The following is a 10,224-nucleotide window of genomic DNA, read 5'->3' as shown; positions in this document are numbered from 1 at the left end:
TTTTTTTTTTTTTCTTCTTGTCAATAACTCATAAAATAAAATCAACTAAGATTTTTTTCTTTAGGAGGGAGGTTGGAGGGGGTAGGTGGTAGCCAAACTTACCGGGTATCTCAAATTTAGTGCACAATTAAGTCTTAACAACTCTTATTTATTTGTTAAATTTCATCCAAATCCAAGTTTTGTACATTACGACAAAGCACGTCAAGGTATGATTAAAGAGTTAAAGATAAGAGACAAAACAATGGGTCATCCAAATAGACCACAATAATTAATCAAATGTTTGAAATTAACACAGAATTTTACATGTGATTAATCTAAGAGTCACTCTATAAAGACTGCTCAAGTGGTCAAGATTTTAAGTACGACTCAACTCCAATCGGCCTCTATTGATTTCAATCCAGATTAGATCAAAATTGGATGATATCAGTGTCAAAATCCTTATAATTGATCCTTCATTTATGAAACTCAATGATTTAGTCCCAAAAACCTTAGAATCGATTAATTCATAACAGTTACAACCTCAATCATGTTTGATTCCGATTCTAATTGACCAATCAAGTAATCTAATTCTGATTTTTGAAACCATACATATTTGTATTGCGTCATTTCTAGCTTTACTTTTCCTATTTTAAAAATAGACTTAGACACCGTTTGATAACGTTTCTATTGTTTCTGTGTATAGAAAGAACAAAAACGACTTTTCACGTTTTCATAAACAAAAACGGATTTTTTGGTGTTTGATAAACTTGTTTCTCAAAACGTTTTTTGCAGACATAATACCGTTAAAAAACTCAATAACATCATCGGATGCCCAAAATGGAGAGAGGGTTCGGTTGTCTCTTTTTAGGTTTAAGTAGTTGAGAAATTTATTGGGCACAACAACTTTTTTTTTTTTCTCTCAAAATCGTTTATAGAAACGACGAAACAAGTCAGACTAGTTTCACCAAAGTCGTTTCTATAATTATAAAGAGGCATAAATTTTGATTTATGTTTCTAGAAACAGATGAAAATAGAACAACTTTATTAAACGCTTTTTAGGTTGTTTATCCGTTTATGGGAACAAGAAAACGCAGAAACAAAATGTTGTCAAACGGTACCTTAATCTGCCATATGGCACATATCGACTAAAATTGAACTAAAATCGGTGATGTGAAATGGATCTAAAAGGTATCAATATTTGGTCAGGGCGATGTGGCCAATATGATACTAATACCTATACCGACAAATTACACTATTCTATTTTAAAGATAATGACAGTGATATCAATATCAAGTAGGGATGTAAATAGATATTCGAAATCTGAATTTAAATTCACATTAGATTTAAATACGATTTAAAAAAAAAATTAATTGATCCAATTAGATAATCAATTAGTGATTTTAAGGGTTCTTGAAGTTTAGACAATTTTTAGAGAACGAGAAAAATAGCAAATGATCCGTTTGATTTTGTTTCTGTTGTTTTTGTGTCTAGAAATAACAAAATGGTTTTTCCCGTTTTTATGCCAAAAAATCATTTTTAGAATTACAAAAGGTGTTTGATTTTTTTGTTTTCTGAAACATTTTTCAACAGTGTAGTCAGATTCAAGACACGAGTTAAGACACGACGTTGCAGGTACGCAACTCACAAGTGAAAACACGATGTTGGAGTTGTATGCATGCTTTGTGGAGATGAGCTTCAGAAGGATGAAGGCAGTATAGAACTGTGAGCTTTACACAACCAGGTTGGAGTCGCCGCTTATGAATAGCAAAAAGTTTTAACAATGGATTGGGATAGGGCAAGTCGAGTAAAGTATTGGGGTTTTCATAATTTTTATTCCTCCCACTTGTCTCTAGAAACAAAAAAATAACTTTGACTTGTATCTCTGTTCCTATTTCTAGACATAGAAATATACATAAGTTTCTATTTCTATTTCAAAAAATAAGTGAAATGAAACTGAAAAATCAAATGGTTTTTAGAGTATTTTTTTGTTTATAAATACAAAAAAAATAAATAAAACATGTTTTTTTAAAATCAAAATCAAATAACCTCAAATTAAATAAATTAAAGAGTAAAAGAATGATAAAAAAATTTCAAATTCAATCCACCCGATCCATTTACATCAATTGGGTACGAGGCAGTCCATGTAATGCGGCAAAAGACTCAAAACATACGAAGCCAGAAAGGAACTATCGCTATCGTAAGCAGAGAAGACTATCGAGTCGGTGAACTAAATCCGTTATAGTGAGTTGAATTGTTTAACCCACACCAACCACACCATTAGATATGATCAGAATGTGTCCTCTCATAGTCTCATTTTGCACCACCACCTTACAACTAACTTTGTTTGATTTCTACTTATGACGTCTTCCAAAAGTATTTCTAGTCAACAAAGTGAGGAAGTGGGCCCGGAGGTCCTTCGACCCGGAAATCTCGGAGTCTTCTTGACTCGTGCCTCTCGTTGGGATGTTGTTTGTTCCACAGCTGCAATGACTTATTTGTAGGGGTATCAAAAATTAGATCGGTCTGGTTGGATTGATTGAAACCGGTTGGTCGAATTTTCTTATTGGTTCAATATTGATTTTGGTTTTTAGAAATCGTTAAATAATAGAAGTTGCCATTTGGAGGGCAGTGATCCATGTATCAAACCCCATTTAATTGATTATAAATATATTTAATTTAAAACCAATGTAGTTGATAATATTAAGTTAAGATAAGGCTAAGTTTGTTTGTTTATTTGTTGTTGTTAAATGATCGAAATTGACTGATCGATTAATAAAATCAATTGAAATCGAACATTTGGATTGTAATAAAAAAAAATACAAAAAATGCGACAAAAACTAATAAAGTTCAAAAAAAAAATTGGGGAAGGGGGGGTTTGGGGTCCTTCTGTGTGTCACTGAGTCTAATGAAGTATAATGCTTTACTATTTGCCATTTGACAGTGCATGGATTAGTTCATGTGATTTTTATGGAAAAAAAAAATGAACAGTTATTATATGTGATAGAGGATTTCACATGTAGACACGCAACCTTAAAATGATGTAGAAGATAATGGAAAAACAAGAATAAGGAATGCACACAGGTTTATAAGGTTCGGCAAGATTGTCTACATCCTCAGTGAAATGAGATCCTGTTTCACTATCAATGGGACTGTCGTCCTACCTGTTGAGGCACCTGCACTAGTATTCCTTTAATTAAACTGCGACGGAATACAAGACATCGTACACCAACATCACATATATCTCAATAACTAAATTTTAGTCCAAAATAAGCTAATAAAGTTGTTCAAACTCTTATTCAAAGTTTTAACAAACTAATTATCAAAATGTCATTAAATAGAGATGAGTATAAAATACAAAATGGCATCTTTTACAAACTTAGCCACTCCCTCTTGTCGTTTTAAGTTGAAATTATACCAATGAGATGCTCACTTGGTCATCTATCATATGAATTAACCTATATACTGTCATGTGGCGAATAGTGAAGCATTATAATACATTAGACATCGTGACGAGGAAGAAAACTTTTTTTATATATATAAAATTGAAACCAAACCTATAATAGACCGATAAGGGAATGTTATTTAAAAAAAAAAAATTGATCGAAACCAAATGAACCAAAATCGACTCAACACTTTATTGGTCCACTTTCGATGTAACCCGATATACATATAAAACTGATAAAAGAATCGACTAAAACCAGACCAAATTGACCGTTGGACACTTTAATTAATTTATTATTAAATCTTACTCGCTTTAAAGTTCGTTAAGCTCTAAATAAATCAGTCTAAGTTCGTTAAACACCAAACCTGTTTTGCCATGAAAAGGAGTGAGAGCTTTAGGTAATCCCCACAACTTCACTACTACACTTTCACTAAAGAGATCCGCAATTGAATTTGGTAATCCCAACATTAAAGTGGGACAACCACCTAAACCAGTTTGTCTATGGTTTATTACAAGAACTAACATAAGATCATAAAACATATAAGGCAGATAAATGAATAATATTTTCCCTTTTTTGGATAAAGGATGAATAGATAAACTGATATAAATCAATATATGGTTTGGTTTTTTTCTTTTTTGGTAATGAATATGGTTTGGTTAGGGATTTACCCAAATGCACCTACTAAACTATTGATGTGACCCCATAAATAATCTTCTATATCTAAGTATTTTGCTACACGGATGAAGGATGAAGTGATATATATATATCAATATGTATGGTTTTTAAGGTATATATAGTATCGGATTGGTCAATACATATACTTGATTGATTCCGTATCGATGGTAATAGAACTAAAGAGAGAAAATTTGTCAGAAAAAAACCCATTTTGCTATATTGAGGGACAAAATAGTCCAATTTTATCTAAAAAGAGATATTCATATCAATATCTGACACGAAGATATTGGTGCCAATATAGTGCACTAGAAACCCTATCAATATGATTTCACTATGGATTTTATTCAAATGCACCAAATAATTTTTTTTTCTTGCATGTTGATGTGACCCCATTGATCTTCTATATCTAAGTATTTTGTTATCTTTATATATATGGAGCTTGGGAATGAGTTTTTGAGTGGCAGATGGCTAGACAGTTGAGTCTTGTAAGTCCAAGGAAGGTTGCTTGTTCGAACCTCCCACCATCTACTCTTTCTTAAAGTAGTCGTAGTAGTATGTAATAGCTATAGACTTATGGTAGTAAGTCTGGCCAATGGGTCCTTCCATTGTTTGGCCCCATTGTGAATCCTAAAACCAAAAAAAATATCTATGGAGCTTGACCAGTGTGCATATACCATGGAGCTATGTCAGGGATGCCATATCTCTTCTCATCCATATGTCTCTATTGATGTTGAAGGGTTTGGTATTACTAATTAGGATTATGCTAGGACGATTATCCTCCCCAACACTAACATGTCATATCAAGCACAAACTAATGGTCATCTAGAGAATCCATTGATAAGGGTGGAGCCAGGAATTTCATATGGAAGAGGAGCAACCCTCGACCAACCATATCCGAATATAGGGAGTAAAAATGTGGTTCTATCAACGTTGTCAAGTGCCCTAAGATCGAGTTTCCCTTCACCTACTTCCCATGGTGAATGGAGAACCTTTTAAGCTACTTCATCTGACTTTTGGATTGAATTGGGAAAGAGTAGTTTCAATCCAAGGAGTTCACTATCCAATAGTTCAATCGTAAGGTCACATCATAGTTTCTACCCAAAAAAAAATCACATCATAGTGGATGAAGGAGATGAAAATTTGTCTCTTTTGCCTTAACACTACTGCAAGACAATGTTTTAAAAATTTGACCAAATGTCAAACCTGATTAACAATGTATTGAACCATCCAACAAAGAAATCAGAACAATCCAATTTATCTATATGATCTAGTAATTAGTGTATGCAATATACTCATTATTGTTCACACAAGAAATAGTATTGTTGAATTTGTTATGTTTACCTCGAATTCTTGATCCGTTTTGAATAATGACCCGTCCTGACATATTTTGATGGGCATGAATGTTTTTTGTTTTTTTTACTGGTGGTAGCAGAGGGGTTAGACATATTTTGGTGGCGATCCGATTGACCCATGACTTGAAAGAGTATATAATATATTATCATGTTGTTGAGCAAGTAGTGAAAATTGGGGCTTATCGTGTTAGGGTTTATAGGCTAGCTTTCTTGCCGCGGTTTGGGTGCTTTTGAGAGAAATCTCCTTTGTAATGTTCTTTTCAATCATAATGAATCATCTTCTTCTTCGCCCAATGACATAGCACACTACATCAGTATGAACCTCGTTAAATCTCTATATTGTGTGAATTTGTGTTCGTTTTTCCCTTCGTATTTGTTGGTGTTTGCTTCAACTGAATTGATTGTCAAGACTTTCATATATGAATTGGAGAAAATCTTGAGTTCAAAGGTCTTCACAGAAGCAAGTTACAAATAATTTTCCTTCTCCAATGAGAATTGTGTGAGTTTTCCTTAACCAATGTTGAGGAAAGAATCTCAATCATCTAATTCGACCAAGAGATAATGATGTTTTAGACCTTAGTCAACAGGTGATGAGAGTTAATGATGAGATCCATTGTTGTAGAAATCCAATCATAACATCAAGGAACCGCAAAAGCGCCACATCCTAATGGTTTGTTGGTCCTACAATGTAATTCTAAGAATTTGAAAATGGGAAATGTTTTTGTTTTTTTTTTTTTTCTCCCGACTAGAAGGGTTCACCCGCATCTATTTGGGGTCGTTATTACTCCTCTTACTTGACGAAGGTCAAAACCATCCTCCCTTCATAAAGATGCCAATCCAGCTATCTTAATGACTCAAGGGAATCTCATTTGTTGTGGGTGAAGGCAAGTCGGTCAAATTTGAAAGAACAAACTCCCTATAGGAGAAAACTAGTCCATTATTAATGTTAGGAATCCTTTTGCATTGAGATCGGATCAGGTTCACGTACAAGATTGTTCTCGTATGCCCCTGGTCTGGAGAATTGGAATCCATTAAATAGAGAGAGAGAGAGAGAGAGAGAGAGAGAGATTCCAATCGCCCCTAGTCATTCCAATCGCCCAGACTAGGGGCGTACGATATTGTTCTCTTACGTGAACTTGATATGGATTCTTTTGCATTTGAATGTGAATAAGAAAGGAAAATACATCTGTCCATCATGTGCCATGTTGATGTCTCAAAGGTAGAGCCTAGGCATGGTTTGAGGGACTACTTATTGGCAGGATAAAAATCGGATTGATTATATAAGACGGTTTTAACCTCAAAGATACAAATTTCTAAGTGTATTTGATAAGCATAACTTTTGTCGCATAAAAATTCTCTGCAATGAAATAGTGAGTGACAATGAGAATTCAACAACTGAGGTGCATACAGAGATCCTTCTAAGTTCTAACCAATGGATTCTCAGTCCTCACTGTTACTCACCCTTCACCGTAGAAGAAATTTTTTTTTTTTTTAGGGCTCACCTCAAGTAAGGGTGTCAATTTTGAATTGAAATCGAAAAGTCGAAATGAAATGGTCATTTAAAAAAAAAAGTTGGTTTGCTTTTGATTTTGTTAAATTTTCTAGGGAAAATTACATGATTACCCACTTTTGAGTTTATCTTTACAAAATTATCCACCAAAAGTTTCAGTTAACAAAATTATCCAAAATTAGGTTTCCATTTACAAAATTACCCACTTAAAGTTTAAGTTAACAAAAATACCCAAAATTGAGTTTGAATTTACAAAACTACCCACTCAAAGTTTTAGTAATAAAATAGTACATGCTTATATGTGGAAGATGAAGAATCACTATTTTGGGTAGTTTTGTAAACCCAAACCTGATTTTGGTTATTTTTGTTAACTAAAACTTTATCTGAGTAGTTTTGTAAACCCAAACCCAATTTTGGGTATTTTTGTTAACCAAAACTTTTGGTGGATAAATTTGTAAAAGGAAACCCAAAAATGGGTAATCATGTAATTTTCTCAATTTTCTACTCTTAGTTTTTTTGTTGAGTTATGTTAAAAAAATATGTAAGATTACAGATTTTTACATTGTAGGTATCTTGTGTGGTTATAATATTTTTCTCAACTTTATTTGTTTCGATAGGCTATTTCCACTTATAATTAAATTTAAACTGAATTATCAAGACCATTTGCTGATCGAATGAAACTGAATATGAACGAAATAAAACCGAACTGATTGAATTTGATTTTTGCATGTTGTATCTTGAACTGAATAAAAAACCAAAATCAAACCGATTGACACCCTAGGTCCTCAAGTCAATTTTTATGTTGTTACCCAAGTATAGACCTATTGATCTTCTTAGACGATTTTATCCTCTCTCACTAAAAGAAATCCTTTTAGATGACCTTTATTTATTTATTTAATAATTAGACCCAAGGAGAGTTGAATTCATGACCTCTCAAGCAACCATGGTTTCAGTTATATCGGATTGGAATCTGCTAAGATCGATCCCCGATTTATGATCAATATAGATTGGTTATCCTTATTGTTTCAGGGGTAAAATAGTAAAAAATTAGTACTTTTTAAAAAAAGCATAGACAAAACTGACCAATATCCATCAATCCAATCTGATCTGAATTGTTATTGAATTAGTATCGGTAGATACCAATACCGATACCATTCCCTAAATCCTTGGAAGCAACCCCCTTGGTTCTTTCCAGATGCTCAAAAAAATATAGTACTTCAAGTGATGATGGGAATATCCCTTTTTTTTTTTGTTGGGGGTGGGGGTTTTGTGGAGAAGAGGGCATGATAACTTCTCTTGAATGGAAGATCCAAGCACAATGGCATCGATGGCTACAGTTTTGAGCTTGGCCAGCCCAAGCCCAACATCAGAAAACCAGTTCTAAAGTTCAACTGGGCCTGTTGGTTTCTTGAGTTGGGCTCTGGTTCAAGAGGACCTTGGAGACATTTTGTATTAAAATCGTAATGTAGAGGTGTCGAAATTTAACAACATATAATCAGAATATAAGCCCAAAGCCAGGAAGTGGAGTCCACCATGGTTGACGTAATCAGAATATAAGCCCAAAGCACATGGACTCCGAAACATAAAGTTTATTATTGAATACTACGAGGGGGGGATAGCTAGACCCTTATACTAAATCCTTTCTACCACGCCCTTAATAATTGCCATGTGGCAGTTCATTCATGGTTCACATTTGATTGACATGTTAGTACTTTCTCTATTCATTATAAGCTGAGATTGTATTAATGAGATCCTTGCGTTGGATCACATGGAGTAACCTATATACTACTATGTGAGAAATGGTGAAGTGTTATACTTAAGGCATAGCAACGAGAAAGTAAACCCTATTAATTTTATTGGATTAAAGTTTTAACTTGAAAAACTGACTTTATGAAGCTCAGAAATAAAAACCCACTATGCTTATCCCAATATGCCCTTGGCCATGGATCATACAATTGATATAGGCCTCCACTGAATAGGAGATACCAGTATCGAATCGATCAAGGCTTGAGATCAGTCTCAACGATATTATTCCGATGTAAACAAATTAACAAGTGCTGATCCAATCCAAATAAATTAACCGATACTGATCTGAGATCACCCATGGATGCATTGTGGCAAAGCTTTCCTTTTCTATTCTTAAAGGGGAAAAGCTGGGTATGCTAAGGTAGACATAAATCTATGTTTATCTCTCCCCCTCCTCTTTGAAAAGTCTCCTATACCCTTTCCATTGGTTGAACCATTAACTCCAAGAAATCCGATGCAGGACGGCATACCCAACCTCCTCCAATTCTTAGAATAGGGATGTCAAATCTTTTCACTTCTTTGTTGAAGTATGATCTTAGATCAATTATTGTGTCACGTGGCAAATGATGATCCAATGGATCATAATAAGCAATGTCGACCGATCCTGATTTGGATTCTGTTCTTTTAAAACGTGATAAGGATTCCAGATCCACAATTAGAAATTTCACCGAAATTCTACGCTGGTCTTCCACATTTCTTGGAGAACATCTTCCTATTTTATTTCTAGCAAAAACAGGTGTAACCCAATTAGCAAATGACAACACCAAATAAAAGAAAACTAGAAATTGTAGAAAACAGAAAAAACAAACAACAACAATAATGTAAAACCCAAAAAAACCATCGTTAATCTCTCTCTTCCTCTTCCTCTTCCTTCTCGATCTATCATCCGAGAAGAGGAAGAAGAAGAGGAAGAAGAAGAAGAAGAAGAAGAAGGAGGAGGAGGAGGATCTGAGCCTCACCACTCTCACCTTTAAACCTCTTTAAAAGGGTTCAAATGATGTCGGAAAGTCAAGTTCAGCCACTGCCAAGAAACCATTCATCACGTCCGGAAAACCAAGCTCAGCCGCTGCCAAGAAACCACTCATCACGTTCGCAAAACCAAGCTCAGCCACCGCCAAGAAACCACTCATCACGTTCCCATATAAGTTCCTATACACGTTCAAATTCTACTATCATCTACGAGGACTTTGAAGAACCAGAACAACCAAGCCCTGAAGAAATCGCTGCTCTACGCTGGAAAACAAGGAAAAGAACGATCATCCTTGTGATTAGCACCATTGTTCTCGTCTCCATTACTGCCACTTTCGCCCTGACGAGCGTTATCAACGGCGGCGGCTCCTCTTCTTCAGGTCAACCGGCCGACCAGCACCATCCACCAGGAAAGACCAATTTCACATCGCCTCCCATGCATTTCTGACGCCTTTGTGACAGTAAAACCTTAATTAGTTCGGCAAGCTTG

Source organism: Macadamia integrifolia, chromosome 3 (assembly GCF_013358625.1).
Source record: "Macadamia integrifolia cultivar HAES 741 chromosome 3, SCU_Mint_v3, whole genome shotgun sequence".
NCBI lineage: Eukaryota > Viridiplantae > Streptophyta > Magnoliopsida > Proteales > Proteaceae > Macadamia > Macadamia integrifolia.
This window is presented reverse-complemented; position numbering follows the sequence as displayed.